This window comes from Ranitomeya variabilis, chromosome 2 (assembly GCF_051348905.1).
Source record: "Ranitomeya variabilis isolate aRanVar5 chromosome 2, aRanVar5.hap1, whole genome shotgun sequence".
NCBI classification, from domain to species: Eukaryota; Metazoa; Chordata; class Amphibia; order Anura; family Dendrobatidae; genus Ranitomeya; species Ranitomeya variabilis.
The window spans coordinates 1097164997-1097174030 of record NC_135233.1 but is presented as its reverse complement, the minus strand read 5'-3'; the positions used below and the strand labels follow the sequence as shown (position 1 = coordinate 1097174030).

The window sequence follows — 9034 nt, the reverse complement described above, 5'->3', positions numbered from 1 at the left end:
CACATTTAAAAATGATTGACAGGTAGGTGACAATTGTCAGACTGTTAATTATTTTTTTAATTTGTCTTTTACATTATATTGAACACCGGGCCTGGAGGAGACTCTCCTCTCCTCCCCCCTGGGTACCATCCGCACATGATCCACTTAATTCACGCATGGTGGCCATTGTTATTTGCGGATAGTATTTGTATAAAGGACTTTGTATGTTTCATTAATCACCGCAATTCCACAAAAAGAATGAACATGCCTTGTTGTTTGAAGTAATGCAATTCTGCATTGGAAAAAATATGCTGCATGTACATAAACAAAGCAAAAAAGTGTGTAATATTGTAAAGCATATATTTTTTTTTTTGCTAAAACCACCCCCCCCCCAACAAAAAAAAAAAAAAAAGGGAAAGATCCTGACGTGTACACCAAGCCAATAAGGTGATACTTTCTTTCAGGAAGACAAAGCAATACATTTACATTCTTCTACATATATCTATATCAATACAGAAATAAAACTATATTATTCAGCCTGAACCCCATAACGTATAATGCTGCACAGTGTGGTATAATGCTCCCCCATCACCGTATATCGGTCCTCACTGAGGTATAATGCTCCCCCATCACCATAAATTGGTCCACAGTGCGGTATAATGCTCCCCCATCAGCATATATCGGTCCACAGTGCGGTATAATGCTCCCCCATCAGCGTATATCGGTGCATTGAACAGTGCGGTATAATGCTCCCACCTCTCCGTTTATTGATCTGCAGTGCGGTATAATGCTCCCCCAACAACCAATATAGATCCATAGTGCGGTATAATTTATGGCCACATCAGTATATAACTTTCCTTATCGCTGGGTAAAGATCACCCCTATTCAGTGCCTGAGCCATACACCTAACGAACACACCCAGACAAAACACGCACCAGCTAGCAGCAATTTTGCAAGGTTGGTTCTTTCCCGGCGATTGCTCGGAGGAGGCACGATCAGCTGAATATACAGACTCTGTAAGGCGGGGACCTGGGTGAGAGGCAGACACACGCAGTGCGCAGCCCAGGAATCCCTGCCCCGCACTGTGGCATAATGCATTACACACTGCGGGGCTGGGATTACCAAGGTGGGTGGCCACACTGGCGCAGTCTGCAAGCCTGGCTGTGAGGTCAGACGGCCAAAGCTCACTGCGCCTGCACCAGACAGTACTACACAGCGCAGGCGCCGGATTTCATGCGAAAACAGCGCGGAAGGGGCGGTGCCCGGCGCCCCTGAAGATTTGAGTGTGGTGTTTCAAGCAGAGGGGTGAGGACCTGCCTCCATGGCGAAAGACAGGTATTTTGGAGAAGTTATAAATGCTTTATTTTGGGAATACATGCACCAAAAACTAAAAGAGCCACCTTGTTAGAATGCAGCATTACTGCTGCACAAGGTGGTTCTTTTAGTTTATAACGGCTGGAGGGGGGTGACAGTGGCCCTTTAATGTCAGTAGGAGGCAGACATGGGTCTGGACCGCCCAGCCCAGTTTCTGACTTAGGTTTTGGGGGGTTTTTTTTATTAACGATTTGCCTTTTTCTTTTAATTTTTTTTTTTTTTTCAGATACGGTGTGGTGAAATATGTGTGTATATATATCTGTGTGTAGTGACATATGTCTAGGGTTATATGTGTGATAAGTGATAATGTAACATCTGTCCTGAAGGCAAGTCGCACCTAGGTGTTAACAGGTACTTCCTTGGGACTAGTAGACATTGTGTCCCCATATCTCACCAGGAGGTCTAGCTAGGGCCAAGAAGAAGGTAACATTTGGCACCTCCTATGTCTTGGAGGGGAGATGCTAATTGTGGCCTGAGGGGATCTGTTCCTGGAAACCTGGTCTCAAGAGGAAAATAATATACCATATATGCTCGAGTATAAGCCGAGATTTTCAGCCCACTTTTTTGGGCTGAAACTCCCCCTCTCGGCTTATACTCGAGTCATACCCAGGGGTCGGGAGGGGGAGGGGGGGCTGTTTAATAATACTCACCTGCTCCTGGCGCGGTCCCTGCATGTCCCTGCTTCCCGGCGCTGCAGTTTCTTCCTGTAGTGAGCGGTCACATGGTACCGCTCATTACAGTAATGAATATGCGGCTCCACCTCCCATAGGGGTGGAGCCGCATATTCATTACTGTAATGAGCGGTAACGGTGACCGCTCACTACAGGAAGAAAATGCGGTGCCGGGGAACAGACGTAAAGGGACCTCGCCGGGAGCAGGTGAGTATGACGGGGGTGCAGTGCGCGATAGTCACCTGCTCCTCATTCCACTGTCAGTGCCACTGTGTCTTCTGCAGTGACGCTCAGGTCAGAGGGTGCGGTGATGCGATTAGTGCTCCGCCCTCTTCCTAAACATCGGTGCGGAGGATGGGAAGACACAGCGGGGGTCAGCGGTGGAACGGGGAGCAGGTGACTATAGCAAGTGCCGGGGGCCGGAGAGGTGAGTATGTAATGTTTTTATTTTTTTAATCGCAGCAACAGCATATGGGGCAAATATCTGTATGGGGCATCTTATGTGGCCATGTGCAGCATGATATGGGGGCATATATCTGTATGGGGCATCTTATGTGGCCATGTGCAGCATGATATGGGGCAAATATCTGTATGGGGCATCTTATGGGGCCATGTGCAGGATTATATGGGGCCATGTGCAGCATGATATCGGGGCAAATATCTGTATGGGGCATCTCTATGTGGCCATGTGCAGCATTATATGGGGTCATGTGCAGCATTATATGGGGCAAATATCTGTATGGAGTATCTTATGTGGCCATGTGCAGCATGATATGGGGGCAAATATCTGTATGGGGCCACGTGCAGCATTATATGGGACAAATATCTGTATGGAGCATCTTATGGGGCCATTATTACCCTTTATACAGGATTATATGGGGCATATTTTAATATGGAGCCTCTTATGGAGACCATCATAAACTGTCTGGAGCATTATATGGGGCTCCTGATTCAATATGGATATTCAAAAACACTTAACTACTGATGTCTCAATTAATTTTACTTTTATTGGTATCTATTTTTATTTTTGAAATTTACCAGTAGCTGCTGCATTTTCCACCCTAGGCTTATACTCGAGTCATTAAGTTTTCCCAGTATTTTGTGGCAAAATTAGGGGGGGGTCGGCTTATACTCGGGTCGGCTTATACTCGAGTATATACGGTATAGTCATTAGTAGAGCAGCCGTGGCCAATCAAAAAGCCAGCAATTATGATATTAATCTGAGGGGGCCGGTCTAGAAACCTGACCTCCAGACCAAAGTTATAAATTTAGGCTGCAGACAGAGAATTGTGTTCACATGATAGGGGCAGCCTGAGAAGCTGATGTGATCCAATCTACATTCTTCCTACCCTCAGGGAGCAGAAAGCAACTACCAGCGACATAATTTCTGTAAGTTTCTCCTGTTCATTTTGATACTGTTTTGCATAAGTTGTATGTCTTTTTATTATCATATTTTTATACCTTTTTCTTATTGTAAGCATTGAACCTTTTGTTATTAAAGTATAAAACTTCAAGAAGTTGAACCTTGAATGTTCTAAAAGAATCCATAGCCTAAGGTGTGTGAGCCTCATTAGTGGTAGAAATTATTAGTATTAATATTTCCGGGACTCATCGCCCGTGTATTTGGTGAGTGGTGGCAGCGTGTATGAGCGGGTGTGTGGCCTGGGTCGGTGTGTGATTAATGCTCCCATTACAGCATAGGACAGAGGTTGAATGCTGGACTAAGAGTGGGGAGATAGATTAACCCTTGCAGGCACAACCCCAAGTCACGTGTGAGAGCGGGCAAGTGACGAATAAGTGACGCCACGGAGTAGGGATCTGTGACAATTGGTGGCAGAGCGGAGGGATAGAATTATTTCTATTAGAGCATTAGTGCATGATTTAAGCATTTATTCCCTGTACTAGGGAATTGGTATCCTTGCGAGGAGTGCACCAGTTCTTCAAGGTTCAACTCAGCGCTTACTTAGACATACTTGCAAACAGTTTCCCCTCCCCGTTTTTCTTTTCTATCTTTTATTTGGCAAAGGCTGTTCATCGATATGGCAGCCCAGTACAAGAAGCAGAGCAAAGAGGCTCTGACCGGCCTCTGTGAGCAGAGAGGAATAGAGACAGCTGACAGATCCAGAGAGCGGCTGATATGTTCCTTGATTGAGCATGACATGGAGCAAAGTGCTGAAGCATCTGGCCAAGGAGAGAGTCCACCTCAGAGAGACCCAGCAATGCCACCTATCGCACCGGAGATACCTGATGGAAATGCCAGTGCTGAGGAGCCTATGGACTGTACTTTGCAAATGGACTTAAAACGGCTGGGAACAAGTGATCCCAATCTGTGCATGCAGCTTATTCTACAGTACCGACAGGCTGCAGAACGACAGGCTGAGAGAGAGGCTGCAGAATGTCAGCCTGCTGCTGCAGAACGCCGGGACCGAGCTGAGAGAGAGGCTGCAGAACGCCAGGAGGACAGAGCGTTCCAGCTTCAGATGGCTCAAATAAAGCGGGGTATCAGTCCTCAGATAACCCCCTCCCAGGACATAAATCTAAGGAGACTACGTCTTGAAAACTTCCCTGTGATGGAGAAGGATACAGACTTATATACTTTCCTGCGGGGATTTGAAAAAACCTGCAGGCAGTACCATCTACCCCGTGATCAGTGGGCGCAGTATCTTACCCCAGGGTTGAGAGGCAAAGCCCTGGAAGTTTTTGCTGCCCTCCCACCAAAGCTAGATGCGAACTATGAGGCCATAAAAGAGGCCCTGATCAGGAAATACAACCTGACACCAGAAGTGTATCGTAGAAAGTTCCGGAACCTACAACGTGGATCCACTGACAGCTATGCGGATGTTGTGAGCACCTTGAGGACCACGTTCCACTACTGGATTAGGAGACTTTCTGTTAACAGTTTTGAGGACTTAACGGATCTTATGGTCAAGGATCAATTTCTTCATATGTGCCCCACGGATGTACGACAATTTGTGTTTGATCGGGAGCCACAAATTGCGGATCAGGCTGCAAGGATTGTGAACTGCTATGTGGCTAACAGGATGCCTGAGGTGCGGAAGCCATCGGGATTCAGCTGGAGTGGAGGTAAGCCAAACGGGGACCCTTCTCCCTCTGTCGGCCGATCACCAGTGCTGTCCAAGCCCACCTCCTATGGGGCCCCGGGGAATAGACATTCTCTAGGCGATGCATGCCGGTGCTTCTCCTGCAACAAATTGGGACATGTTAGCGATGTCTGCCCTGATAGGGAGAAACGTCCAACTACCACCACAAAGCCGTCTGTGCCCCCACCGTCTGTCCTCTTTGTAGCCGGCTCTGATGCAAGGGCGAATGAGAACTGCCAATCTGTCACTGTTGGCAATAAAGTCACCATTGGTCTCAGAGACACTGGTGCGTCCAGCCATGATAACCCCTGCCATGATAACCCCTGCCGATATCATACCAGGAAAGACTATGTCTATAACCGGGATTGGAGGGGTCAGCCCTGCCGTGCCCATGGCCTGTGTGTACCTGGACTGGGGAGCAGGGAAAGGACTGAGGGAAGTGGGAGTATCAGAGGCTATTCCCTCCAATGTGTTGCTAGGCACGGACCTGGTGAGGATGGTGTCCCACTATGTTACTCCCTTGCAAGTAAATGATGCAGAGAAGGTGGAAGAAAGTGACCCACCTGAGATCCCGTTGGAGGAGAAAATGTCCCAATGCACAGGACTGTAATTATGTGGCGGCTGTGACCCGGAGTCAGGCTGCGGCTCAGACTCAGGCCCAGAGATTAGAGGATGAGTCTCAGACAGAACTGCCAGGACAGGAGGCCCATACTGTGGTCCAGGAGCCTCCATACATGGCAGACCCACCAAGGTCCTTGATAACAGACACTGAAGACTCCGCTTCAGACCAGCACCTGGCAGTCACACTAGGCCAGGGCTGACAGTCAGAGCTTCCATGAGGCCCTGCAGACAGATGTCAGTCTGGAGGAGCACAGATGTCTTGCAGACCGACCCCCTGCTGCTTCTGACAAAGAGAGAGTATACTGGGACCAGGGCAGACTGTATACAGAGACTATCCCCACGGATACTACAGAATCTTGGGACTATGAAAGGCGGCTGATCGTCCCTTATCCATTTAGGGAACAATTATTGAGGATTGCCCATGAAATTCCTTTGGCCAGACACCTTGGAATACAAAAGACTAAAGCTCGCCTGACACATAACTTCTCTTGGCCCAAGATGGGGACAGATATTGCCAATTACTGCCGATCATGTGTAGTTTGTCAGAGAGTTGGGAAGTCCGGGAATATACAGAAAACTCCATTGATACCACTGCCGGTGATCAATGAACCTTTCCAGAGAGTGGCTGTGGATATCATAGGGCCACTTGCAATCCCTAGCAGCTCTGGCAAAAAGTACATCCTCACAGTGGTGGACTATGCTACACGATACCCGGAAGTTGTGGCGCTGTCCTCCATCCGAGCAGACAAAGTGGCGGATGCTTTACTGACTGTGTTCTCTCATGTGGGTTTCTCCAGGGAAATGTTAACCGATCAGGGAACCCAGTTCATGTCTGATTTGATGGAAAGCCTCTGTGAAAGAATACAAGTACAGCATTTTGTGGCCAGCGCCTATCATCCCCAAACCAACGGACTCTGCGAGCATTTTAATGGAACATTAAAGCAAATGCTCAAAATGCTGGTGAAGACTGAAGGGAGAGACTGGGAGCGGTACCTCCCTCATCTGTTGTTTGCCTACAGAGAGGTACCCCAGGCGTCTACTGGATTCTCCCCCTTTGAACTGGTTTATGGGAGGAGGGTCAGGGGGCCACTTTATTTGATTAAGGACTGTTGGGAGGACGACCCCAGAACTACAGGAGTCTGTGGTCGAATTTGTACTGCGGCTCAGAGAGAGAATGCAAAATCTGAGCAACCTGGCCTATGAGAACGTGACCCAGGCCCAAATCAACCAGAAGGTCTGGTACGACCATAATGCCAGACTGAGGGCCTACGAGGAAGGGCAGAAGGTTTGGGTGTTGGTCCCTATGTTACAGAATAAATTGCAGGCCGCATGGGAGGGACCATATACTGTACATCAGCAGCTGAATGATGTAAATTATGTGGTGACACTAGATGAGCATGCAAAGCATCAGAAAGTGTTTCATGTAAATATGTTGAAGGCTCATCATGCCAGGGAGGCCTGTGCCTTACCTGTCTGTAGCCTGCCTGAAGAGGGGGAGGCTGATCTGTTACTGGATGTGGGGGCCAGGACTCAGTACATGGAGTCCCTGGAGTCAGCAGAGTTTAACCCTGAACTATCCCACAGTCAGAGGTCTGAGCTGATGGGGGAGCTCAGCGAGTTCACCGAAGTCTTCACAGGGGAGCCTGGGAGGACACACTTAGCAGTTCACCATGTGGACGCTGGTACTAATCCCCCAGTGCGGCAGTCTGCATACCGTGTGTCAGCAGAGGTGAAGGCACACATGAGGGAACATGTAGAGGAGATGCTGAAACTCAAGGTGATACAAAAATCCCAGAGTGCCTGGGCCTCGCCTGTGGTTCTTGTCCCAAAAAAGGACCGTACTACCCGGTTCTGTGTAGACTACAGTAAATTAAATGTGCTGACTACATGTGAGGTCTACCCCATGCCGAGGATAGATGAGCTATTAGAGCAGATAGCTAAAGCATCGTACCTCACCATCATGGGACTAAGTAGAGGTCTGTACCTAAGCAGGAAACTCCTGCCCAGAGAAGTGGCTTATGCCACCATTGAAAAAGAATGTTTGGCAATTGTGTGGGCTCTGCAGAAGCTGCAACCATACCTCTATGGGCGCAACTTCACCGTGATCACAGATCATAACCCATTGAGTTGGCTCAACAGAGTAGTTGGGGACAATGGGAAATTGCTTAGATGGAGTTTGATACTTCAGCAATATGATTTCACAATTCAGCACAAGGGAGTTGATCATGGCAATGCTGATGGCCTGTCTCGCCAAGATGGAGCAGAACCAGATACGTGCTCAGGAGCTGACCTGTAAGTCAACCCCCATGCACGTTCATAAGGAGCGAGGTGTGGTGAAATATGTGTATATATATATGTGTGTAATGACATATGTCTAGGGTTATATGTGTGACTAGTGATAATGTAACATCTGTCCTGAAGGCAAGTCGCACCTAGGTGTTAACAGGTACTTCCTTGGGACTAGTAGACATTGTGTCCCCATATCTCACCAGGAGGTCTAGCTAGGGCCAAGAAGAAAGTAACATTAGGCACCTCCTAGCGCTTGGAGGGGAGATGCTAATTGTGGCTTGAGGGGATCTGTTCCTGGGAACCTGGTCACAAGTGTCTCAAGAGGAAATTAATATACCGTATATACTCAAGTATAAGCCGAGATTTTCAGCCCACTTTTTTGGGCTGAAAGTCCCCCTCTCGGCTTATACTCGAGTCATACCCAGGGGTCGGGAGGGGGAGCGGGGGCTGTCTAATAATACTCACCTGCTCCTGGCGCAGTCCCTGCACGTCCTTGCAGTGCATATTCAGTGCAGTGAATAATCTATATTCGTTAGTAGAGCGGCCTGTTGTGAATTCCGCTCTTGGGCTCCCTCCGGTGGCTGTAAGTGGCACTTTTGTGAGTTCTGCTCCTGGGCTCCCTCTGGTGGTTTTGAGTGGTATGGCTGCTTCTTGGATTTAGCATCAGCAGCTGCTTCCACTGATCGTCTTTCTGGCTCGGCTATTTTAGTCTGGCCTTATCCCTCAATCAATGCCAGTTGTCAATTGTTCCTGCTTGGAGTCATGGCTCTTTTGGATTTCCCTGACACTCTGACCTGTTCAGCAAAGATAAGTCCTTGCTTGTCCTTTTGCAGTCCACTTGTTGTGGACTTTATTGTTCAGCATATTCTATGTTTTTCTCATTTGTCCAGCTTATCAGTATGGATCTATTCAGCTAGCTGGAAGCTCTGGGCAGCAGATTTTTGCATTCTCTGCGGTGGACTTTTTCTAGTTTTTATTACTGACCGCACAGTGTTCTGT

The 9034-nt window shown here is 48.1% G+C and overlaps 1 pseudogene; it reads left to right on the top strand.

Annotated features, from left to right (window-relative positions):
- Nucleotides 1-4183: 4183 nt before the first annotated feature.
- On the top strand, nt 4184-6554 carry LOC143804073 (uncharacterized; annotated as a pseudogene).
- The last annotated feature ends 2480 nt before the right edge of the window (nt 6555-9034 follow it).